The 27088-nt window shown below is 48.6% G+C and overlaps 1 protein-coding gene across 5 annotated transcripts in view; it reads left to right on the forward strand.

Moving 5' to 3' along the window:
* The window catches only part of LOC119445813 (pleckstrin homology domain-containing family G member 5-like), a 676589-nt gene that overhangs the window by 470109 nt on the left and 179392 nt on the right, over positions 1–27088 (forward strand). The window lies entirely within an intron of this gene.

Below are 27088 nucleotides of genomic sequence, written 5' to 3' on the forward strand. Positions count from 1 at the left end.
GATATAAATTTAATAAACGTAAGGGGGCGGTTAGCTGCCGATGTGGTCATTACGCAAGTCGCATCAGTGCTCGAGATCATGTCTTAACGGGCTAAGAACGGGCTAAGTGACGCTTAGCACATCCTACTCAGTGGGTTAGGCTACATCAACCCGAGCGTTACAAACTTTTGAAGCTATCGTTACACCACCAGCACCTCCTTTTAAGCGGACCCGACCGCTGCCGAAATAGCAAATACATAACCAATAGATTATCACGTCTCGATGTCGTCGGAACGTTTCAGCTCCCTAGTTGGCCTGGCATGTGTGTATGTGTGTGTGTGCTACACCGAGGAGGAGATATATTTCTCTCGGCTAATGGAACTTGACGTCCCGCTTTTGCTCTTATAGTGGCCCCGCTGCCATCACGATGGCTCCCTGTTAAGCGCCGGTTTCGTGACTTCCTCCAACGTGATGTTTTAATGCATCTCTCGTGCCTTCAAGTAGGGCCTGCAACTGTATGTTTATATCTACGGAACTGTTGACGCAGAATGCTGCTGCAAACGAAACGTCAGTGGCGGTCCCGCTAAAACGACCGAAGAGAGCGGTTGTACTATATATGCACTAGCATTCCGTTCAACTGTTAGCATACGAGGGTGTCCGCGCCAGCCTACAGCTTTTTTTTTTTTTTTTTTTAAGTGCGAACCTTTCTTTGGGTTCTTTTCCGGGTGATGCCGTTCGTCGTCGTGCTCTCGTCGGATACATCATGACGGCATCAAGTCATGGCACTTCATTAAAAAATAAAGGTTAAGCAAAATTAAACCTATAACGCACTCACTCGCAGTGCACATGCAGTTAAAGTAAACCATATTGAACTCGTCCGTGCGATGTATACTATGAGCACATTCGACATTACCAAACTTGCACCTCTCTGGACAACGCGACCACGCAAAGTGTGATGAGGGGCGTTGTTGTTTGCAAGATTCCAGCACGGCCCGAAGCACTAGTGTTCTCCAATCCTTATATAGCTTCACATTCACCCCCCCCCCCCCAAAAAAAAAAAAAGAAGAAAAAAAAACAAGGGAAAAAAGTGGCAATCTATACGTTGAGCTCGCGCGCGAGTCGCAGAACGAAGCACAGCTTGCATTAGAAGAAACAAAATTGAAGAGACGGACGCGCGTACTCCTCCTCAAAGCCGTCTATGCCGTCTCAAAAAAAGTTTACTTGTTCGCACGAGCAACTAGCGGCAGCGCGTGCACCGATAACCCGATAACCTCATTTGCGAAAGGTGTTGTCCTTCATTCAGCTGGACTGCTGGGTACTCGTATCTCATTTCTATCTTATTCTTGCTTTGTTCGTTTGTTTGTTTCTTTGTCCCCAACTTCTTTATTTCTTGTTTTCTTCGCACGCGCGTCGAGCGCCCATGCTGCGCGTACCGCGACCGCCTGTTCTCGTCTCTTTTGTACGCGCGATTTGGCCGTGAACCGAAGCGGCCGTCTGCGCGTATACAACGTCTGTCGGGGCGACGAGTGGGTAGCGAAGAAAAAAGAACGGGGAGAATCTTCCTATGGGGGGCGGCGGCGCGCGAGTCATCGCCCGCCGTTTGCACACGCTCGGCTGGTTTTGAATTGGATGAACTGCCGAGCGCCGTTCTACTTATAATGAACGCGCAGTGCCAGCCGACGCCTCGTGCACCACGCACCACTGGTACCGGCGACGGCGGCATCAGCAGCGATGCGTCTGCGTTTTCAGCACGCGCGCCCTATTCTCCCGATGCTGCAGACGGTGTGCTTTATTGGAACTGCAAGCTCAAACACAATGCTTAGGGTTTAAGAAGGGGAGGAGGAAGGGGGCAGGGGGCAGGGGGGGAGGGGGTAGACAGACCAACATAGAAACCGGTAGTGCGCCCCCCCCCCCCCCCCCCGGGTTAGAAATGCCGCCTCGTGCCACGAGGTGCTCGAAAAGCGCGAGCGTCTCTTTGAGGGCTTGCGAGGGTTTGTTTGCTTTCGTATTTATAGAACCGAATGGCCGGTCAGCAGCGTCGGCAAATCCGTTGCACGGGCTCGTTTCCCGGAGCGATATGACTGTTTGGTTAGTCCGGCTTGGTGGCGGGCACGCGAGCTGTCAACCGGTCCCACCGGGATCGTTTGGTGCTGGGGCGTTGTTATGGGGATAATTTATGAAGGTGCGTTGCCGGAGCTACAGAGACGATGTTGTTACAGTGAAGCGCATTGTGGCTTTAGTGGAAACTGGCGATAGCAGGGTCGCGGCAAGCCTCGCTTGTAACTTCAGCTGAAAGCTGTTGGAAAGACCAACGCGATATACACCTGGCCGTGAATGTCGTGAAGCGTGAATGTCGTTGTAGTCACCTATAGCTCACCGCGCTTGCGCGCTCGGTCCTTTTAATATACATATTAATTAGCGTTACCGTATTCTTTGTTATATTTTGCGCTTTAACATTTCCCCAGTACATTATAGATAGTTAGAGATTTGCTCTCTGAGCGAGTGATTTATTTGAGTGAAATGGAAAAATTTTCCAACTATCGTGTCGCTGGTTTTTCCTCAAAGAATAAAGCGTGCAGTTATCAGATCAAGTAATGATAAAATCAGCGGATATATATATATATATATATATATATATATATATATATATATGTGTGTGTGTGTGTGTGTGTGTGTGTGTGTGTGTGTGTGTGTGTGTGTGTGTGTGTGTGTGTGTGTGTGTGTGTGTGTGTGTGTGTGTGTGTGTGTGTGTGTGCGTGCGTGCGTGTGTGTGTGTGTGTGTGTGTGTGTGTGTGTGTGCTGGCGATAAAGCACATTTCGCAAACGTGCTTACATTGACAATAAGAAAATTAACACAAAACAACAACAAATTGACACGATTTGCATACTTGCCCATCGCTTTTCTCACTCTTTTCAATCCTGACTTTACTCTTCAGACCGCGCACACTCGCTCACGCCGGATGCAAGCTAGCGCGTCACTAACTGGTTAAATTACTGAATCTCACTGCGTCCGGTGGAACCGAAGAGCAGCGTCACCTCGGTTAGCGCCTCTGCCTGGATTATTTTAAAGATGCGTTAGTGCCCAAATAAATAAACCGCGTTGGCAGTGTGTACAATGATTCTCACTCCGAGTATAGTTCCCTACTGCTTTCTCGGCGACAACCCCGAAATCGTTTCACGTCCTTCGTGTTCACACCTAACCGTCAGAGGCAAGACGGTATGGCTAGATTGGCGACGCCTCTTTAGATTCAATACTTCGCGATTTCTGCGCCGCCTCCTAAAGTTAACTTTCAGTCTCTAAAATAAACACATGTCCCGCCTGTCCCGCATGTAATAGTCTTGTAGGATATACCGAAACCTACTGTACTTCGCAGTGTGCCTGTATCTACATCCTGTATCGATTAACTAAATTCCATCTGACCACGTTTCGACCGATCGTCACTCTTACAAGCTTCGTTTGCATTAACTCGACGCTAGTGGGTCGAACGGGAAGTAGAGCTAACCCATCCCGAACCGATCGCGGTTACGTGCATCTTGCCGTGCGGGTCGGGCGAGTCAACCCACCTCTTGCTGGCGGGTTGACCGAACTCGCCTCGACGCTCGCTCGATCGGCCCGACCCGCTGACATGAACCCGACGACTGGATTTCAGCCCGACAAACCGCCTCGACTCCGACTTTATCGGGTTCATGAACACGTATGGTTAGAGGCGGCTGCTATAGACATCACTGGACTGTGCCACACGCTCTTCAATTCTCCGGTAACTTCTTGCGCCTACGTGCACACATTACCTTTTTATGGTTCCCGCTATCCCTGTTTTTTCATGTTCCCTTTCCTCTCTGCCAGTGTAGGGTAGCAAACCAGGAGCAACACGTTTAACTTTCCCGCCTCTCCTTATCACTCACTCTTCCTCTTTTGCCATTAACTGTCAATCCGACGTACGTTTGACACTTCGTATCCTTCAGCGTGCGTTCCGATAGCATCCTCCTTGCACGTTTCGATACTAGCAGCACCACAGTTATCTCGGAAAAGTCAGAAGGACGTCATTCTAAACACCGCAATTGTTTCACCGGCGCAGATAAAGGGAACGAGGCAATGAATAACACAGCACGTAGGGCCGCTCAGCGGACAGAAGTGAACGGGCGGGGGGGATAAGTAAGCGACGAAAGCGCGGCTGAATCGTCCCATCAAAAATTTACCGACCGCGCTGCTACCGCTAGACACCGGATGGGTGTCTGCGCGTTGCCCCGCAGAAAAGCGGCGAGGTCTATTTATCGCCCCCCTTGCGGGAGCGACGAGCGGTGGTGGCGGAGGGTGATTCTCGCGGTCAGCTTGGAGTAAAAGGTGGAGGAAATGCCCTTTGGGGGTTATGAGCGCGTTTGTGTGCGTGCGTGCGTGCGTGCGCGCGTGTGTGTGTGTGTGTGTGTGTGTGTGTGTGTGTGTGTGTGTGTGTGTGTGTGTGTGCGTGCGTGCGTGCGTGCGTGCGTGCGTGCGTGCGTGCGTGCGTGCGTGCGTGCGTGCGTGCGTGTGTGTGTGTGTGTGTGTGTGTGTGTGTGTGTGTGTGTGTGTGTGTGTGTGTGTGTGTGTGTGTGTGTGTGTGTGCGAAATTGCGAGGATGTGAGACTAAAATGCCTGGAGGCTTGTTCAAAGAGTGTGAGACGAGAAAGGAGTAACGGCGAAGCAGAAACTGGATACGCTTGTCTCGTCTTAAACAGCCGGCGACCGAAGCCGCGAGAGAAACAAAAGAAATTACGCGAGATTAAAACTGGAATAACAAAAAAACGGACGTCTTTGTTTCCGACTCTCACAATACTAAAGGCCTCGTGTGCGCTGCGTATCTCCTGGGTCCCGGTTTAAAGCGAGTCTGTTTTATTCGTAAATCTTTTTCTCTTGCATTAGTCTGTTGTCGGGTTGCGTAAGTTACTGGCCAATGAAAGGGAGAAAAAGAGAAAAAAGAATCGGGCACGGATGATGAAACGGAAAGACTAGGCAAACAAAGTCCGGTTGCCGTCTTCCTCTTTTTCCCCCCCCCAAGTTCTGGTCCGGTCTCAGCCCCCGAGCCCCGGTTCGCTTCATGTGTTTGCATTGCTAAGGAGGCAATTACTGGCCTCCGGCGAAAGTGTGGTCTTTTATTCATTCCTGTCAGCCTTCTACGCAGGCTGGTTCCTGTGCGACACACAAGTACGTGTCGTTTCGGACTGCGCTGTAATTATCCTGCGGTTGTAATGCACAAAGTATGGGGTGGCTTTCCCCTGTCGCTCGTTCCTTTATCATAATTTGATACTTCTAGCGTGCTCAAAACAGCGCAGAAAACAGGGACGAATGAGCAGACGACAAAAGCTTTTTTTGGGGGTCGTCTGTTCACTGGTTCCTGCTTTTTGTGCATCGCGTCAAAGACACACCTTCGATTCATATCATTTCGGATATCAGGTTGTGGTCACGACAGTAGATATTGACTTTATTCTCGCTATCATCCCTGTGTCTCGCTAGCGGAAACGCGCTTTGCAGAATTCGCTCTATGAGTGGGTGCCTCCATCTGTGCCACGTGTCGTGATTTCGCCTTACGTTACATCTGCTACCTCATCTTATTCCAGTTTGTTTTGTTATAGCGGACCGTACTTGTAGCGACGATATACTTTCACAAGCAGGAACGCATCGCTCGATCAGGTTATGCGCACTGTTTTTCACGAAAAAAACTTTCCGCGTGGCGTGCTCTCGTTCCAAACGATTCGCATCACAGCGTGCAGCGTCAAGGCGGGACCTTAGAAAGCCCAAACAGATTTCTCGGAAAGAATCGAAGTTGAAGAAAGATTCGTCCCAGTTCCGGGAAATCGAACTCCGGCACCAACGCCTATCAGGGGCGGTTAGTCTGTCATTTGAGCTAATCAGGAGGCTAGCAGACATGCAGGTTGAGGCCTTTCGAAGCGTATATAGATACATTGAATGCAGAAAATCACTTCTGCGGCAGCCCGCATGGTGGAGGATCGATTGTTTATGAAATTGAAAATTGTAATTCGCCTAGACTGTATGCGGGAAACGTTGCCTCTGTAGATTAGTGCTACAGGGCAGGTAGATGCCAATTCCTCCCTTTCACGAAACTTTTTTTTTCCACCTTACGCGCTTCCACAGAACTGATTTAGCAAGAAACGGTATTACGGCCTGTTCACCACGTTTTGATCACTGCGTGATTGAGACGTGGCGTGTCCATGCCGCCACGCATATTTTTGGGTCAACTTGGCATAAGGCGGTCGGCGAACGAGCGCCGCGTCCTCCCACGTTGTTGTCCCCCCCCGCCCCCCTTGAGCTTTCCGTCGGGAATGTCTTTCGTGCCTCGTCCTTAATGTCACTCTTTTCGTGCAGACCCCAATGCGTGGGACATCTGTCCCGCGGTTCATTCGTTGTCCCCGACTTTGGGCAAGCGCTGATCGCTGTCGTTTTCGAACATCGTGCGAGAGCGATCGAGAAATAACATCGGCGTTGGCTGCAGAAAAGAAAATGAATGTGTTATACAAGACGGGCACTGGCGGCACGAGTATATGGTGTACGTATATGCTGCAGCAACGGAAAAGGTTTCTTTTTATGGTAGAAGAAGTCGCAGTTGCTTCAGTAATATCGTGTTCGCAATCTGTATGAAGCTGCTTCTATAGTATACACGAAGATCATGCAATCTCCCTGCCTCGCCCACGCACGTGTGGAGTGGGTGCGTTTTGCTGGAATTCTTTTTCGAGTTGTCGTATCCTTGTCACGCCACATTGGCTTCTGCGTGCGTTTTCGGTGCTGAGAAAAATAAGCTTGAATTGGCATCACGAGTGCTGCGCGTGTTTTGCATACTTTCCATTTCCATACCTTCTGACATTTGCGTGTGTGTGTGTGTGTGTGTGTGGGGGGGGGGGGGGGGGGACACTTGCGTTGCAATCTTGTACGCAGAAAACGAAAGAGAGACCGACCCAATACGATTCCAAAAATGAGAAAATTTGGTACGCCTTGGTCGAACATTTTTCTTTTTCGTAATTGTTTTGCTGAGTGTTGAGGCGCGCAATGACGCAAAAAAATATCGACTTCAATGCCCTTGCTTTTACTAGCCTACCGCTGTACTTTATTCGACCCGTGCGCACAAACGCAAGGTGGCGTGCGCCTTAGTATTGGCTACCAGTCGTCACCCCGAACTTATACAAAACGCATGTATTCAACTGTAAGCTGGGCGATTACCGAAGAAGCGCGTACATTCGCAAGTATGCAACTTTCCTGGAGTGAAGCAATAGTAACGAATAAGAAGATAGGAAATAAAGAGAAAAAGAAAACGGCGTCATTTCGCCATCGTATTTAAGTTCTCTCCCCGTAAATGGATCGCTGTGTCTGCTCCTCGTTTGGCTTCGATACTTTCAGAATGAAAGGCGAGATCATCGCCATCTCAGTGCCGCATTACGGCAAGCGCTCGGAAGGGCTTACAATTTGCGCCGAAGGCAAGTGGCGTATACATCACAAATACTAAATGGCCCAGAATGTGAACGAAAAAGGAACCAGGGGGAAATGGAAAGAAGCATTCACGTTTCGATACCAAACGATCCCTCATATGTTGTATGGTATATGCAAGTCGTCTTCTAAACTGGCGCCTCTATACGTATCTGCTCGGCTTCCTTTACGCCGCCGGATATAACGTCTGGGCCGTGTCTCACTAAAGCGGGAACTCCTAGAAGATACTGCTCACGTTCACTCAAGTATATGTTCACTTTTTGTCCGTAGCTGTTGTTCGCTTGGAGGATATATATTCTGAACTCCTTTGCGTAGCGAAGAGAACACACCATTTATCGCTAAAGTGGCGGCGCGATGGTGGCTCATAATGGGTTCCGGCATCAGCTTCGATAACTCCGATGGCGTGCTGGCAGAAAACTATAGAATAGTAACAATAATAAAACTGATAAGCATAAGCGCTTCGCATTTCTCGCAGCTGGTGCCTCGACAAGAGTGGCACTGGAGTTGGCAGACTTCGCTCGGGCGTCACTTTGTTCGTATATATTTGCGCCTTTGCTCACTTCTAGACGCGTTGTGCAACAGTGCGTACTAACGCATCGGTGATCCGAGTTGTTTTGTTCGTTATCGCTCTCTGCCTATCGCTTCTACGCACACGCACGCTCGCCCGCAACACACACACACACACACACACACACACACACACACACACACACACACACACGCACACGCACACACGCACACACGCGCACACGCACACGCACACGCGCACACGCACACGCACACACACACACACACACACGCACACGCACACGCACACACACACACACACACACACACACACACACACGCACGCACACGTTTTCTAGCTCTCGCCTGTCTCTCTTCCACTGTTTCTTTATTATTATGTGTTCGTCCCTTTGAAGATTTGCCAGATGAGATCTGTTTCGACTAGGAGTGTTTCTACTCTCAGTGCCGGAGCAATTTAGCAGGTAAATTACGTTTCTCCTTTCAACAGCAGCAGAAACAACAATAGCGACGAAGGAAAGTCATGTTGACGTACCGGTTCTTCTTTTTTTTTTTTTCTTCGAGACAAACGCAATTTACGAAAAGGAATAATGCACAATGTCACATGCCGAGATAGGCGGAAAGCGAGGAATTTGAACGCTGGGATGTATTGAAGGGCTGGAGCTGGTGGAACGCTCGCTTGCTCGCTTCTCTTCTATCCGTTTGTATTGGGATTTAGGGAGACGTGTCTTTCTTTTAAAATGCAGCTGGAGAAGAACCACTACTCATATCGGCCTTTCCAATTGCTCCTATATTCTCGCTCCCGAGTTCATAACCGGTGCACCGCCCGGAATGAGTGAGAAACGAAAAAAGAAAAGATCAATGAGCTGCTCGCGGCTTTCTTTCTTTCTTTCTTTCTTTCTTTCTTTCTTTCTTTCTTTCTTTCTTTCTTTCTTTCTTTCTGTCTCTCTTTCTTTCTCTCTTTCTTTCCTTCTTACTTTCTTTCTTAATTTTTTACAGCGAAGCTTTTAAGGGCTCAGTCTTCGATGGTCGCGTCCGCATGTAGAAAAAAAAAGACTAATTGGCCGTATGCTGTATGTGCGAGTGAAAGCGCGCGAGGGACGCGCGATTTCACGGGGAGCGAGCGCACGGCGGAGAGCAAACGCCACTTCTTCCGTCGCGCGAAAGCCCGTGGGGGGACGCGAGGGAGAGAGGGAGGGGAGGCGACGTTTAGCTGCTGCACCAAATGCGTATATCTTGCGACCGGGCGCAAGGGTAACTGGCGACTCATACCCATGTCACACGGGCACCCACTAACTCCTTTAGGATAAGGGAGCGCGAAACTTCCTAAGGGAGTTCGACCTCAAGGAAGTTGTGGCCGTGTCACACGGCCAATAACAAGTTTTCAAAAGGAGCCGCCAGAGGCGCTACCAGCGGCGTTTGATGTTTGTAGAATTACAAAAATGTAACTTCTAATTACGCTCGTAGCTATTATAATTAATGCTCCTTCCATAAAAAATACTATTTATTATATTTGATGCGAAAAAAAATGACAGCAGATCCACGAGGTGAATGATGATGAGTGGGCGAAGCTCCGCAGGGAATCATCGGATCTCCCGCTTAAGGGGACGCTAGCACAAACGCGTTAGAAACGTGCAGTACTCTCTAGTAAGGGGGAGCGGCCACAGCGTCTTACGCAGCCATTTACACATGCCGGAACGTGCACCGCGTTTGCCGACGCCATCACATGACTGCTGAGAGAGTATACCCCCCCCCCCCCCCCCCGTATTCATAAACGCTCCTCGACTTGAACTTGACTTGCCACCGCTTTGGGCAGCGCGTTCGAAACGCGTTGAAGGTAAGGTGGAGAGGCCACAGCGTCTTACACCAGCTTCTTACACGGGCCGTAACGCGCTAGCACAAACGCGTTAGAAACGCGCTAGAAACGCGGCCTTTCGTTAATGTTGGGTATTTATAGCCATCGTGGTGCGTTTGTCCATGTCCGCTTCGTGGCGTAGTGGGCTAATGCCGCGCGCTCGGAAGCGAGGGGTCCCTGGTTCGATTCCGCGCTACGGACACAACTTCGGAATTTTTTTCTCATTTTTCTCAGACCATAGAGGAGGCTATGCTCAGACTGGTTACACACTACCACTACTACTACGACGGGGACGGAACGGGTGCCGCCATAAGGAGCTTCGCCCCTAAAACTTACACCTCGCTAAAAATCGAAGTGCGCTCGCTAAACATAGCAGTGCTGACAGCGACGCTAGCCACCCTGTGCTTCTCTGTGTTCCTTTGCGGTGTGGCGAGTAGGCTGTGCACGGCTCTGCGTTGTTTTACCCGAACAATACTCAACATGTCGTGCACTGTGATCTCGTGAGCTTTTCTTTTTTTTTCAACAACAAGCATGGGCACGAGAGTACTCCCTTTTGCCGCTGAGGGAGATCGCCGATCTCCCTTGACCAAAAGCTGTGTTCAACTCCCTTAGTGGAAGGGCGACCGTGTGACATCGCATGCATCTCCCTCAAGATAAAGACGACGGAGTTAAAAGGAGTTTGCGGATGCCCGTCTGACAGGGGTATAAATCTCCCACGCGAAAAGAGGACAGTGGGAAGGCAGCCATGGAGGGGGGGGGGGGGGGGGGTTGCGGCTTCTGCTCTGGGAGCAACTTGTACTTTACGCGGCGCTGGGCTGTCGCGCGCACCGTATCTTGAAAGTGATCTGCAGCACGGCTGCAACCTTTGTATGCGCTGTGCTTTCGCCGCTCAGTTGCCGCTGAAGCGATAGACAGCATGAACCTTCGCTCGCTGCTGCTGGCGCGCTTGCTCACGCCAGCATTTTGATAGCGGTTGTGTGCGGTCACATAAAGAACGCGCAGAACAAAACGCCGCGCAACGGCGGCGGCGTTTTGCCCTCGTTCGCACCGAACGCGCGCGGCGTTGGTGACGTGTTTATGAAGAGCGTGCCAACCTTTTCCGTACACCCTATATGATGATGTACCGTAGCGATCATAAGGTCATGGTCCCTGTGGTCACTAGATAAATGAAAACCACCGGTTCATATATATTTCTCATTCTTTAATAGTTCGAATAGCCAATTATACCATCACATCTTAATATTCATAATTGGAAATGCATAATTCCCACCATAGTACTGCTTCGCTGGTCTTCCATCTCCACCCCAGAGGAAGGGCTGACAGTTCTTTCTCTCTTTCTTTCTTTCTCTCTTTCTTTCGAAGTCGGAATTTTCTTTCTCGCCCTTCCGTTGCGAGCCTATCAACTCTGAATTCAAGCTCCTCACTTTGTCATCGGGCTTTTCAGCGGGTAACGCCGCGTTTGGAACGACTTAGCGACTACAAAAAAAGAAAAAAAATTATACAGGAAAATCTGCTTACACTGTGCCGTGCTTTGTTTTCATCTTGAGAGAGGAACTTTCTAAAAAAGAGCTTAAACTGCCCGCAGGCCGCTCCTCTGGTTCTCGTCTCGTCTTTTCTTCTTCAGCGATGATTTGATAAAAGACGAGAATCTTACAATTGCAGGGACGACGAGCAGGGTACGGGTTTCGTCGCAGGAGCAGAAAATTGCCGAAATTGTGTCTCTTTAGCTCTCTCGGCGCCGTAACGAGACTGTGCAGTAACGGAAATGAAAGAGGAAAAAAAAGAATAGGAAGAAAGCAACAGAAAGCGAGAGGTCTTTTGTTGCAGTGGTGAAAACATCTGCACTGCCCGCAATGGAGACAAACGGGCGGAAATTTGCGGCTTGTAGAACAGTAACGGCGAATCTTAGTGAATAAGTTTCGTGGGTGTACTTCAATGGACAGTACTTTTTCATGCACGAAAAAACCAGTGTCGTCATTAGAGAGTTTTAGATTAGGGGGAAGCAAGCGCTATAGCGGGCCCCTACGCTTGCGTCCCCCTGATCTAAAACTCTCTATTTTCTTGTAAGCAGTACCATGCAGATGCAGTCAAAATGGGCTTTGTTCACTCACTCACTCACTCACTCACTCACTCACTCAATCAATCAATCAATCAAGCAAGCAATCAATCAATCAATCAATGAAACAGACAACCGCCATCACATCATGTTTGAGCTAGAAAAAAAAATACAGAGAAAGGCGGCCTGCGTTCACATTTGGCTTTGCTATGAAATGATGCATTATAACATGTGCGTTGCGGGGAAGTTAAGACGTCCGTATTCAGGTAAACTAATGAGAACTTAAATAATGAATGAACATAAGACGGCGCACTCTAGAAAATTACTTGAGTTCCATAAACAAAACTCAAGGATCAATAGGTTGTTACGCCACTCCACGGTAACAATGCATCAATCAGCCTTGGAATGTTTAGTTTTGCATTCTAATGCGCACCGTTATTGCTCAATCTGAGTCCTCTGTTCAGAGCTTCCACTTGCCAGCTCGAATTGTGGCAAACATTTAGTGCACATGCATTTGGCAAACAAAAACAGCCTCCAGTGGTGCCGTTATCTAGACGACAAAAGCGCACGTGCAACACTGTGACCGATATAGCAAGTATGCACATGACGACATTTGCGACTGCCATATGTTGTATAGCTAACAAAGCGTAGCAAAGCTACCGTGACCCGGTGATATTTTGAGTGCATGCACCAGATGCCGGTTGGTCGACTCGTCAAACTGGAAAATATTAAGCCAAGAAGGAAGCAAGCGTTTTCCGGTCCTCAGGCCGTATTATGTAAGGATTATCTTAATTTTCAATTCTTTGGGCCTTACGTCATTGGCCGACGCGACGCCAGGTCTTTCCTAAAGCGATTATCGTGATTATATATGAATAGAATAGAAGAATCCTTAGATTACCATTGTCCTGCACGGCTTACGCCGATCCTGCCCTTGCGCTATAGCAAACGCTCTAAAACGCGAACACTTAGTTAACGAAAGTATATTCATCGTAAGTATATACGTAACCGCGCAGCAACCGACACACTAAGATCTCGGACCAATCAACTACGCCTTCTCCGACATTATACTGCGTCCTGAAGCAGCAGTGTCTGGCCCAACCATGTCAATAATTAGACGGGGCCAAATTTCGGCCGCCCTTTGGCCCAAAACCGTCACCACGGCTCATTGGAACTGGAGAGCGTTAAAGGGACATTAAAGAGAAACAGGAAGTTCAGCTGGAATAAAAGAGAGACCTTCAGGAATGCATGCAGCTTTTGTTGTGTGCAAAAAAATGAGTTATTAGCGGAGAAATTCGTAAACAAAGACCAAATATCTCTTCCTCAATTTCTGTCACCCCAGATTTGGCGCTGAAGCAGTGTCGTCACAGATTGCATTGCTCTCAGCGAATCAGAATGCGCCATGATACGTCACTGCTTGCGTAAACGGCCGAGGCGCTGGATGCATCATGGCTGAATGCATGGTCGCTGCGTTTGCGTTCGCCGCGATGTATATCGTTGCTGCCGCTGAACCTTGTAACGAAGAGCTTGCCAGGGAAGCAGGACTGCATTTCAGCGATATTCAGTGAAACGGAGCGCGAAATGATCATCCGTGCTCGAGCGGTAGGTGTTTCCCCGTGCGATGGCGGTGAGCCGCCGGCCGCGCCGGCGGAAAGCAGAGCTTCGTTTTCGTCGAAGCGAAGCGTGCGGTCCACCAGGCGACGATGTTCCCGACAGAACAAGCATAGAACGTTGCGCACGTACTCGGTATGGTTATTTCGTGGCTTTATTTAATGACATTCAGCACTCACCGAGCCGCCAGTTTGCTGCTGCAGGGGCACCGATAGGGGGTTTGATGAAGGCCGCATTGAGGGAACAGCTGCTCGAGAAAGAACTGGACTCTGGGGCACGCCAAGATACTTTCCGAGGGCAGGATTATACATATAATCCGAGGGCGAGAAATGCAGAGAGCACACCATCGGTTTCTCTGGCTCTTTTGCCGTTTTATCATCGGCAGAGCACTGAGCCATTGCGAACGCTGGAGAGCCGGGGCTCTCCGCGCGACACCACATGAAAGGACACAATCGAGTCAACACTGCATGCCACTGCCCCTGAACAAGCGCCTTGGGCCATTTATACAGCCCTCAACACTACACACACGAGGCATTTTCTGGCTGTTTCCTGCGAAGTCGACGTTTTTCGAGCCACGCAACACGCAACCAAACACCGTAGAGCGGAACAGGCGCGCGCGACGTCGCATTGACCAAAAACGAAACTACGAAACTATCACGGCCGCATTACGTAGCCGCATGTATCGCCATGCCCTTTTTTCTTATTTATTTAATTTTCTGCTAAACTTGTACTTCCTCGCTTGAAGCGGTTTAAAAAGTTGCCAAATGCTGTTTATGTACGTTTAAGGTGTATTTTATTTTGCGTTTTATTAACAGCGATAAATCGCTCTCGACCAATCGCGACCGGCCTACGTTTGTAATCTCCGACGTCACGAACGTGTAGTGCGGGAATTTCGAAGGGGCGTCAGCACCTATCCTTCAGTTTTTCGCTATTTTCTCGCTTATTAAAATCTGTTTGCAGTAAGAATGGTATGGCTGTGATCGTGAAAGGATAATCTACCATTTAAGCTCAAGCTTCCGGTTTCTCTTTAGTGTCCCTTTAAGTTGTGCGCCTGTGGGGAGACAAGTTGCATTCACAGCTTCTCTTGGGGCCTCCGTTGTGACTTTCAGATGACTTTCATCATCTGAACTTTCGGATGACTTTCATTTCGTTCTCAGTTCTGTTCGAAGAGGGGGGGGGGGGGGGGGGGGGGGGGCGTCTGGAACAGCGCGAGCGACCTTAATTCCAAGGCGCTGACACGCTTGCACAACAGAGGGCGCTTGCAGCGCCCCTTTCTCGCCGCGCCATCTCGCGGTGGTGGAAGGAAGGCAGGGAAGAAAGGCGTCGGCATCCAGGCTCCCGCTGTAATCATTGCGTGTGGGGCATTATTCGACGAAACTAATTAACGCAACCGCGCGCAGATGTAGCGGTATACGGCGGAGGAAGAACGGGAAAGCGTCCTGTATCCTCATACCGCGCGGTCGCAGTGGGCTCTTGACACTTAGCGCCTGGTGCACCCGTTACCCCGATCTCAAGGGCGTATACCGTGCACAGACACTGTGAGGGTGCTGTCTGTGAGGCGAAACACAGATTCAAGCCCGCGCGGGGGTAATTCTAACTTTCTGTCTACGGCGGGCTGGCGATTTGATAGCGCTGAGTGGTCTGAACGCAAGTAGGTAGGGTGCCGCCGTGAGCAGCTCGGCAGGCTTGATATGGCAACGCCGAGCCGGATAGGAGATAGATTTAGTAACAGGGCTTGCGCCCTGTTACATGCGATACATGCATGGGATTAGCCAAGAAACCCTACTTCTTTCTTGTTAGCGTTGTTATTTCTCTTCCTCTTTCTGCGCCTTAGTTAGGGCTGTTGATGGCAGTCACGGTTCACATAAAATTTACCTCAACATTTTCTTAGCGCATCTGAATAATTACGGATTAGTATCTACATTTCTAAAATTAAAAAAAATATTTAGGATTTATTTTCTATAGTTCCGCAGCATGGGCAATGAAAGGTTGACGTGCGTAGCGCGGTAGGCAATCGTTTTTGCATTTCTCCACAAGACGTATACTCCCACCCACCGCAGTGGCGCTCAGCGGCTATGGTGTCACGCTGCTGAGCGCGATGTCGCGGGTTCGTTTACCGGCTTTGACCAACGCATTCCGCTATGTGCCGAATGCAAAAACGCTTTCGTAGTTCGATTTATGAGGACGTTATTGTACACTATGTGGTCAAAATTAATCCGGTGTACTCAACTACTGCATCTTTTAGTCCTTTCTGTCGCTTCCGATGTTAAACCTTACCGTGTAGTTTTTAAAAACTATATTGTCGGAAGCCAAAAATCGAACCCAAGATCTTGTGAGCCAGTAGCAGAATGTCATAACCACAGAGCCAGCAAGGCAGGTCGCGAGCCCCCATAAACACTATACAAAAGAAAGTGAGAGCGGTGGTAGTGAAAGTGTTGCATCACGCGCGGTTATCCTGGCATGAGAGAGAGAGAGAGCAAGGAGAGGAAAGGTATATAGGGAGGTCAACTAGACGGGCGTCCTTGTTTGCTACCCACCACTGTGGGTAAGGGAATGAGGAGTGGCAAGAAAACAGAGGGAGAGAGTGAGGACTGCGTGCACGCGGGCAGGGTAGCACTATAAAGGTCATTCAGGCTCGTGCGAAAGCTTGCCCTTCAGGCGGAACAACTCATTGCGCGTTTAACCAGGCCGGGTCCACCAATCGTTGATCAACTCAGTGTCTCGGAGAAAGGCAATCAACAGGCATGGGACTCCTTTCCTGATTACTCTGCGCCCTTCGGAGGACACTGGTCTTCAAAGGTCTCACTCGCTTCAGCAGGAATACTTGCTCTGGCGCAGAAAGTAACCGACATTATGGTCATTTATGTAATAGACAGCTTACGGTACTTCCTGCAGGTCCTCTGATTCTAAAACGCGCTTTTTCTCAGAGAGCTAAGCAGCCATGATGTTTTCGCGACTCCCCGAAGGCACCACTGAGCCACGTTGCAGCTTACGCTGCGCTGCGCGCAACTTTTTTTCCGGGTGATGCACGGTGCTCGTGTTGCGAGGTCGTCGAGGGCGCAAGGTAGCGCTAGAAGGGGGCGGGGAATCACGGCGGCACCCCTGCAGCGTCGCACTTGTCGAGCGCGTAGCAAAGGCGCCCGGCATAATGTAGACGCGTGCGTTACTATGTGTTGCGCGCCGAGGAAATTGGAACCGGTGAAAGTGTGGAAAGCGATAGGCCGCAGCCATTCGGGTTCGTCGCGTTCGCACGCCGCGCAATCCGCAGTATATTAGCCAAGTATGTACCCTTGTCAAAGGTTACATGTAGCAGGCTACGTTGCCTGCTACCACGGAGCCCGCTACAGCATGTTTAAAAGAGTTCCTCCGGTATGCCGTAAGTTCCAACGCCCTGGAGGAATTCAAAAGCGCTCCTGTGCTCAACATCCAGAGGCCCGGACCATCGGGAGCGCCACGGGAACTGCGCTGAGCAGTCGAGCGCCTTTACAACGAACGCCTCTGCATGCAACGAAATTACCTGTATAACGAAGTAATAATTTTGTCCCAGTTCTATCAGTGAGCTGTGCGGCGCGCGACCTTTACAATGAAGTAACCTGGTATAACGGATGATTTCTCAGGCCCCAAGCACTTCAGTATAAAGGCGTTCGATTTATATGGTGAAGGCGTCCGAAATTTTCTCTTACTGAATTTTGTTCCCGAATGGTAGTGCCGGCATGTCTGTGTAACGTAAAGTATTATGGAGCCTTAATATGCAATTTCTGTGCAGAAAAGCTTTGTGGAACTTTCTAGGTTCAGTCATTTGCCCCTTCAGAAAGCGACGATGTGCTTGTATCCTTGTTAAACAAAAACAAAACAAAAATTATTGTGTTTTACGTGCCAAACCGAATATCTGATTATGAGGCACGCCGGAATAATTTGGACCACCTGGGGGTTATTTAACGTGCACCTAAATCTAAATACACCGCTGTTTTCGCATTTCGCCCCCATCGAAATGCGGCCGTCGTGGCCGGGATTTGATCCCCCTGATTAAACATTTAACTAGTCTCGCAAAAACGTCGTCGAGGTCCATGATGTCACTAGTAACGGTTGCGAGAACTTCAAATGTGACCCAGGCGCTCGTTTTTCCCTTTTCCGTCTTCTCTGGCTTACCATGCAGCCTTTGCTGTCGATAAGATTGGCAAATGCTTGTAACTCCAAAACTGTAATCTACTTATCAATGTTTGGCCTAATGCGCCACTTCGGTGTCTCTCTATCTCTGTTACACAGTATGCTGCGAGATAGGCGCGTGTGGCTTAATGAGACAGCTGTGCTTTATGTCACACTCTGGTTGCTCACTTTCTAGTATTGTATTTTTTTTTCTTTTCTTTTTCTTTTGAGCAGTGATGAATTCGTAGTCGTCTGTTGATTAGTCCATGGTGATGCTCATTCGCATCTTAGGTAAAACAGGAGCATTCAAATTTGTTTCTTCTGCCCTTGTCGAATGTGTGTAGTGATGCGTTCGTCGTTGCGTTTAACAAGTTTAGCAGCTTTCGCTGTTAAACTTATTGAATATGTGTTGCGTTGGCGATAATTGTCGAAGCGGCAACTTGATGGCGAGAGAGAGTCGCCGTCGAGTTACTCGCTAGGTAGGCAACCCACTCCGTTCAGCTATGGTGGCTCTTCATCATCGTGAATCCCGTCAATTCGACGGGGGTGACTTACACAATGTGCCCCACACAATGTGCCCTACACTCAGTAAGACTTATTATTGCGATAGCAATTATATGGACACTTCAACCAGATTTCTGCCGTCGCCGTCGCCGTTAGGTTCTGTATAAAGTCCAAGGGCGATAAAATCGTCGCCGCGTGCCGTATGCGCGCGTGAAAGCGCGCGGGGGGACGCGCGCTATCACGGAGAGCGAACGCACGACGGAAAGCAAACGCGACCGTCGCGCGAAAGGCCGTGGGGGTATGGGAGGGAGGGAGGGAGGGAGGCGGGGGGACGCTGTACTGCTTCACCAATTACTTATCTTGCAACCGGGCGCAAGGGGAACTCGCCACTCAATCTCCCACGCGAAAGCAAGAAAGCGGCAAGGCAGCGCGGGAGGGAGGGGGGGGAGCAGCTTCTCCTCTGCCAACAACTTCTCCTCTGCACAACTCCTCTGCACTTTGCCCGGCGGTGGCGGTCGCCCGAACCTTCTCTTATCTCCGCACGGCTCTGACCTTTGTATGCGCTGTGCATTCGCCGCTCAGTTTCCGTTGAAGTTATAGACGGCGCGAACCTTCGCCCGCTGCGGCGGCTGCGCTTGCTGCCCGCGTTTTGACAGTCGTTGTCTGCGGTCATTCAGTGTGATCTATTCATGTTTGTTTGTGCGCGCTGACACCACGCTTGTTAATTCAGTTAGTAAGCGAATGTGTCCAAGTTTATGCAGCCGATAAAACCACTATCCCTACTCCGAATAGCTCTCTACTAATTTGCTGTCGCAATTGATGCTTCGCCTTTCGGGCGAAACTGCGACATTTTTTCATTCACCTCCTCCTTTTCTAACTTGTGAAGCAAGCCTCAGCAGCATCAATAGCGCAATGCAGATAGACAGACGTACATACTACGTTGCCTTCATGCGTTTAGAAAAATATCATTTATTGTAAATTTAAATAAGGCGTAATAAATAGTGCCACAAGCGCGGAGATTAGACAAATCCATGTGCTACCCACCATTTTCACGGTATAGCCGAGCGATTGCAATGCCACCAAACGGTGGCGTCGCCATTTTGCACCGATTTAAAGTACTAAATTTACTAGTAATTTTACATGAAACCCTACGCCAGTACGTAATGATTTCGCCCTGCCCCGACGTGCGACCTCACAAGTGAAGTGCACCTCATGCATACATGCACCTCATGCAATTATTACGAGGAGACCTCCACGCCGGCTAAAAAAGACACGAAAAAAAAAAGAGAAACATCTGATTCCACGGCGGCCCCATACAGAAAAAGCACGACAGCAACTTCCTTAATCTCTACAGCTTAACCAACCATTAGTTAGTACCAGGTTTCACAATGAGGAGATTAGAGTAAGTGCGAGGACAAATGATCCAGACACATCATCCCGTAAAAAAGAACAAAGGGAGATGAACTTCGCCATCCAGCCGCCTGCTCATCTGGTCTTCAATTTGGCAACGGGGCAGCGCTTTAATTAACGACTGAGTAGCACACGCAATACCAACCCGCACGTTGTGTCACGTTCTTCTTTTTTTAAGTCTTGATGGCAAGACAAAAATTGACGCAGAATACTAATCTCTGAAGCCAGACAAGAGACTGAACGCTGTATAGACATCACTACGTAAAAAAGAAAAAGAGAGAGAGAGAATTCAGGCACTGATCACCTCGGCTTGTTGGAAGTATTAATTAGGCAGAACAGATCCAAGCCGGAAGGCTTGGTTGTGAAATAAAAAAAATCAATTTCGTATTCTCCTATCATTTGGCTTCCAGCTATCTTTCTTCGGTGTTTCCTTCTGTCGCCCGTTTTCTGACGCGCCGGCCCAGCGCGGAACGTACCTCGCCCAACTGTCGGTAAATTTTCGACACCGGTAATTACAAGTTCGATAGTTAATCAAGGGGCAGAAAAGGTCATTGTACTTTTAGCAAGGGGCGTGGCATGGGCGTCGTTACTGTATGCGTATCCACACGTAACCTAGCTCACACGTGAACTTAAGGAAGAACAAAAAAAGAAAGAAAAAAGAGCTAGAGACGTTTTGCAACGACTTGTGCAGGCGTTTAATTTGTCTAAACTCAATTATAGAATACGCAGGTGCTTACAGCTGTCACTGTAGATTATGTAGGTGACATAGTATTATAGATGATACTATACTATAGGTGTCATTATTGAATACACAGGTATCCAATTAGAGAACAATGAATTCATGTACACTCGTACGTGGTTTTAACATCACAGTGTCTTATTTTCTATTTTATCCGCCTAGATTAGAAAATGTTGCGCAGCCTTTGCCGAGATTCAGTCGTGAAAGGTACGGGTATATTTTGCCGGTGAATGACAGCAGCTAGAAGGCACAGCACCTACATAAGGTCTAAGAGCAGATTATACGGACCTGCATGTCCATATAGAGTCATCGATTTCCTTCTCAATGTTCCCAGCATGTCGCGTAACTACTCATCTAAGCCTCGTGGAATAAGTAAGAGTCAGGGAATGAGCACACGAAGAACTCGACTAGCTGAACTAACTACACGACAGTATATTCACGAACGCCATAATTGCAACACTGCAGTCACAGCGACTGTCGTCACAACATTCCGCAATCAGCGCTCTAGATCGCAGCAACCATCACGCCATCGCGAAATTTTCAGCAAAAGTTCAGTTTCAGATCATCCATTCGTGCGATACCGTTGCTAATACAGGAGCACGTACGTCGCAAAAAGAAGAACTCCGCGATTCCACCACTTGGCCTCGAGCGAAATTGGTATTGACAACCAGCGCTGAAATTTCCCATGCCGACAGCAGCGCTGTAACACACAGCCTAGCGAGCAGTGGAAACAGTTTTCAGTAGGACATGCTGCGATATTGCGTCAATTTCGCCGCTCACCTTGAGGTATACGTGTGTTCAGGTGCTGACTAAAGTCCCTAGATTCCCTGCTCTTTTTAATGCAAGAAATATCTAGGTACTTTAGTGCTGACATGATTGGGAACCGGCGTGCTAGAACGTATGAGCGCTTGTGCGCTTATCCAACGCGCATGCCTTGATACAGGCACTCGTCTGTTCTCATTCAAAATGTCGTACCATTTTAAAAGGTGGTCTATCTGGGGGGTGGTGTCAGCATACTTCAGCTGCATACTAGAACTGACGTTGCGCCTGCTCCCCAGCGCCGGGTCACCATTTCGCGCAAAAAAAGAGAGAAAGAAAGAAAGAATAAAAGAAAGAGGTAAATGAAGAAATTATCTCTAATGTGTTGTTTATACATATAAGAAAGGCGAGTCAAGAGCGGTCGACATTGAAGAAAGACGAAGTCCTCTTGGGCGCATTAGTTTAACATGTGGTTTGTTGTTTAAACTGTACTTCGGGATGCCTTCGGGATCGGCACACATTCTTTAGACTGCACTATTTCCTGGATTGGCCCGTATTTATTGTTAGGTAAAGCGTCACTTCCGGTTCCGGTTCTAGGCGCGCGCAGTTTGAACAAGCGCATCTGGGAATTTCTGCCTTTTCAACCTTAATTACGCGTTATTACTGCTTCGTACATAGCTCTACTATAACTTTGCGTGTCCTTTATCGTTCCAAGCTTCATTTTGACGTACTTTTCGTTGTCCTACGTGCATAGAAAGCTTCAAATCACGTTATTTTGACGAAAGCGGTCAGGAAGTGGCAGCGCGCCGATACCTAGATCCCAGGAGCTTAAAATCGATTTGAAGCCTTCAAAGAGGACCTTGTGTTCGAAAGAAAGAAAGAAAGAAAGAAAGAAAGAAAGAAAGAAAGAAAGAAAGAAAGAAAGAAAGAAGAGAGAGAGAGAGAGAAAGAAAGATAGAAATGCCCAGCAGGTTTCTTTATACGAAATTCAGACTGTGCATTCTCTTCATAAATATATATCGCACACGGTATCGCACATAGCAGACTGTTCTATCTCGTCAATCGTACTGGGAAATCGGCGAGGACACAGTCTCGTATCTCTCCTGTCCGCTTTCGACAAATCCTGCCTATTGTTCACCGTATGGTAATGCCGTGGCCAATGGGAAAGCACGAATAGCGTCAAAATATATATATAGACGCCAGCGCATTTATTTCGCAAACTAATCGTGAACTCTCCGTCTATGTTTTAAGCACGAGAGCGAAATTCTCACTGTTCGTTTACGGTCTCGCCAAATCTGTGACACAAAGCGCATTTTAACGACCAAGCACTGTTTGCGAGCAAACACGTGCAGTCACTTCAAGTGAGCGCTCCTGCGGCTCACCGTGGTGTTTATAGTAGCCTTTATTTTATATATGGCGACGTCACTGCGACTTTACGCTTGGACGCTTTCTACACACTAGAAGTTCGTTTCCTACCTAACCTCCTTTGATGTCTGCTCACGTATAGAGCAATGCTATTTTCGCACTGCCCCTTCCTTTTTTTCTCTCATTCTTTTCTCTCTCTTTTATTTTCTGTTTGTGACTTGTATTGATGAACTGCAGAGGGGTCGGCTTCGTAACACCGTGTGCAAACGCTGACCTAAATGGGAAGTGTGGTGTCATTGCTCTAAGTTGCTTTCGATTCCAGCCAACTCGCTCCTTTCTGGGCTAAGTGTGAGAAAGTGTGATGCAAACTTTCCTCTTCACTCTGTTTTCTCAGACCAATTGTATCGAAGCGGTTGTCACTTCATTCATATGTTTGGTCTTTGTAGCGGTCTTTGTAGCGGAAATAAGAAGGAGGAGGAAGCAAAGTTTAAGACTTTATCTTTTGACATAGTGTACTGCCCCCCCCCCCCCCTTTTTTTTAACTAATGATACTATCATTCCGCAGTCGTGGTCAGACTGAGACTTCTTTTACTACGCAGTGCTCAGCGCTGTGTCGAGGCATCGCGTTTTTTTTTTAACTTTTCTAACTCTCTAAAACCATCTCTTGCGCAACTAGGAGCAAAATTACGTCATTCACATTGCCATGACAACATTGCTTTTCTCATAAAACGCACAGGCAAAAACGGATAGCGTCATTCTATAGCGAGAAGCTTTAGGTTTCCTTGTGCGTCTTTGTCCCGCACAGTGCACGTCAGGACGCAGCTCGCAGGCGGCATTGATTTAGCGTCCCCCGCCGTCGAATATGGTTAACTAATGCCGCTCTGCTTGGATAGCTATAGACGTGGTCAGCCCGCCAAAGTAGTGCCCTTTCCGCCTCCCCACGTGCGTTCGTATATGTATATATATATATATATATATATATATATATATATATATATATATATATTTCTCTCTCTCTCTCAGTCGTGTGTGTGTGTGTGCGTGCGTGCCTGCGCACTATAGTAACCCGTGAGTAAACTGCAGTGCTGCTGCGATGAGGCAACGCCACCAGAAAAGAGCTCGCAGGAATCGGTATCCTCTCAATTTCCTCTCTTTTTCTCCCGCTCCGTCTCTCGCGTACTGCCCAGGCAATGTCATTCTCTGCAGGTGCCGCGCGTACAAATTTGATCCCGGCAACCAGCCGCAACAGCCCAGGAGTCACGTCTACTATACGCTGCGCTCAGTTGGCCCGAATACAGGCGGCCGTACCAATCACGCCCCGTCGGCCATGGGGGAAATATCCTAGCCGGAGGGAGCAAAAGTCTCTGTACGTCGAAGCGACGCGTGTAATAAAAATAAGGAAAAAATTGAGTGGTGGAGGGAGAGCTGAGCCAAATAGGGACCGAAGACAGGCTGTATATAAAATAACAAAGAGAAGGAATTACGAGAGGGTATGGAAGAGGGAAGACAGCGGCATCGAACCATGCCCATTAGATTTGCCAGTGCAACTTCGAAATGGGCGAGGTGCTTTTGTGATGTTTGATCCTCCTTCGTCATCATCATCGTCGCCGACTTTTTTTTTTTTTTTCAAATCTTTCCTTTTCTTCGTCAGCCGCGGAACGCGTCGCTTCGATTGTTGAACGTTTCGCGCGAACGCCTTCTTTCCCGAGTCCGTGCTCGAAGTAATATTCGCGTTCCATTTTTCACTAATATTGTTAGTGACCTCAAGGTTTGCTCGTGACGAACGGTGTGGCCTGAGCCTCGCGACTGTAACAAAGTCAGGGGGAACATGAATTAAACAGCTGATGCTGCCAATTACGGGCCACAAAAGGGCATGCGTTAATTGTAGTGCGTGCGCAATGCCGCGTTATACAGCACACGATGGACATTGCACTATAGATACGCATGCGATGGCTTCGATGTCGTGCTTCGTGGGATTAATGTAGCGCATTTCTAACCCCATGCTCATTCTATTAACGAGGTCCGGAGGAGCGAACAACGTAACTTGTGTGTTAGTGACGCACCCGTGAGTTCCGCCGCAATATTGTCTAAGGCGAGCAGACGGTCTATGTGCGCCTGCAAGCCTGAAACGCATGAAACGCGTGCTGCCGCCGATACGGTGCTTTAACTTCGCTGCCGAATTCAAGGACACTTTTTCATTGCCGTTCGTTTTGTATCCAGCTATCAGTGTTCCCCGATCCTGCACTTACGGTCGTCCTATAGTGTACGCGGCTGCAGAAGAACTCTCGCTTTGTGCAGTTCACGGACACCTATAGGTTATTGAGAACAACGGCCCTAAGTACTCACGTGTCAAAAAGAAAGCAGTGCAGTTGCGGGAGCCTAACTGCGGGGGAGCCTAACTATCGCTGTTCGTCTAACGTTCTTTGAGAAGCTATAACGAGCTATATCTCATCAACGAACCCCCTCGTTTTATATAAGAGTACGACACGCGCTACTAACCAGTCTGCACGCCATGCGAAAGTGCTTATATAAAGGCATAAATCGGAGTATACTGGGTCCATGCCGGGCCGTCAGGACCGGCCGTAGTTTCTTTGCAGGCAGTCGTACGGGACATCTGGTACTTATTGACGCGACCGGGCGCCACGTGTTTCGAATGTCACGATATCCACGCTCGATGTGTGTCTCCCGTTCTATTTTTTTTCTTTTCTTCTCGCAATCCAAACTCTGTCGTAAACCATCGGCCGGCCATCACGTAAACGGGCACACCATACGACCCCGACACCCATTGGCCCTCTCTTTACGGACGCTTATAAACGCGTGGGCTCCTTAGTGAAAGTGTACTTACCTGAAGTGTTGACAGCTGTTATAGGAAGGCAGTGCACGGTATATAGCTGCGCTCTGCGAGGCTAGGCAGCCGTCGTAAAGTAGATGGTGGCGCGATCTGTGTCGTTCAGAGCACGTTGGCGCCCTTCCTATAGTGTAGGCAGGCTCCATGTTGTGTTGTATACAATATGGATGTCTCCACAGGTGCCGCTTATTGAGGAGATAAAGCTATCCTGGCATAAGATGCTGGCCAGGTGTGTTCCGCGGTCGTGTGAAGAACGAAAGGCGGTTCCCTCCATTTAGCGTTGCCGTCGGCGTTGCGGTTGTTGTTGAACGCAAGGACAACTGCAGCCGCAATTTTGTCGCAATTTTTGCCGCAATGACGATATTGTAAACGTCGAGTGGGCTTGTGCGGTTCACGGCGCGGCACCTTTCATAGATTTGTTGTTGTTTTCTTTCTTTCTTGAATTTTTTTCAATTCCTTTGACGTTTTCGTTGTCTTCTTTCCCTACCGACACTTCTCTGCGAGAAAAACTCAATGTGCAACGCGATAGTTCAAGGACTATCGACTTAACGAGCAGTTCGTGTCTAACAGCGCAGAAAAACGGATTTCACGTTATATAGTGACTGTAATAATCTCCTCTTATCCCTTATGCGGACTCCCCCAGTTCCTCATGATCAAATCGTGGTTCTGGCACCTAAAACCCCAGAATTCATTCAAGCTCATAACTTTTGAGAACTTGTAAATATATGCCACAGACAACAAAGAGCAAGGCAGGCGCTATTTGCAGCCTCCCGCATTTTTAGCTATATCGCGCGAGAACACTGTAATATAGTCGTACGTCGTCCTCAAGGGAAGATCGCATTAGACGACTCTTGCACTGGAGAGTGCTCAGTGAAATTGAGAGTACTTCTGCCGGTCTCGCTGATTATCGCCGCTTAAAGGCACTAAAATGACGCGTGATGGACGCTCGCGCGATATAGCTAAAAATGCGGGAGGCTGTATACATACGTCTACGCTCAACTATTTCTTTGTTTTCTGTAAGCATTAACGTTTCTTTGTATATGTATCGAATGACGCCGTTATAACGACCGCCCCGACACATTAGAAGCGGCGACAGCTGGTGCTGGCGAGGTCATTTATAATAGGCTTCGTGTTTCTACCGCGGCCGAGTCAAGAGCAATGGCTGCTCCCCACCGTTGACGTGCCGTTGTGAAGAGGGCGCAGAGCCGCCGCTAATTGCCTAATTTTCCTCACTGTTGAAGAACAGTTCGCTTGAAAAACATTTCCCTATTATCACAATAAAGTTTCAATACAGCTTCCTTTTTTACGTTTGTTGTCGCTTCGTTTGTAACTGTGATCGTATTCCCTTGCTTGTCCTGGCGTGTGACAAGCCCGGTTTTAGCACGTTCCGGTGTACTGACTCCGGTGTACTGACTCCGGTGTACTTATTTGTTTTATTCTTTGCACAATCTCGTGGGGCCGCTGTCTGATACTTACCTTTGGCGCTCTTTGGCAGACGCATTCCTTGAGGTGAATCAATTCAATCAGTCAATCAACCAATCAATTAAGAAGCCAACAAGCAATCAAGAGGAGACTGGTGCAGTTTAATTTGTTTCGTTGCTGTTACGGCTGTTCTCGCCCTGTAAACGTGAACACGTTTGCCATGCAAAACCGATGTGCGAGTAAAATTCGCTTCGGTTCAGCGAGTTTTCTTTCGCAGAATTGTGTTATGACGTTACGTTTCTTCAATTAGCAACTCCTTTCAGCTGCACCATGCGGCTGAACCTTGGAGCAACGCGGGCAGCGTTTTACGCGCACCGAAGGCGCTGTTGGAATTTCTCTGA

The sequence above is a fragment of the Dermacentor silvarum genome, chromosome 3 (assembly GCF_013339745.2).
Source record: "Dermacentor silvarum isolate Dsil-2018 chromosome 3, BIME_Dsil_1.4, whole genome shotgun sequence".
Classification (NCBI taxonomy): Eukaryota; Metazoa; Arthropoda; class Arachnida; order Ixodida; family Ixodidae; genus Dermacentor; species Dermacentor silvarum.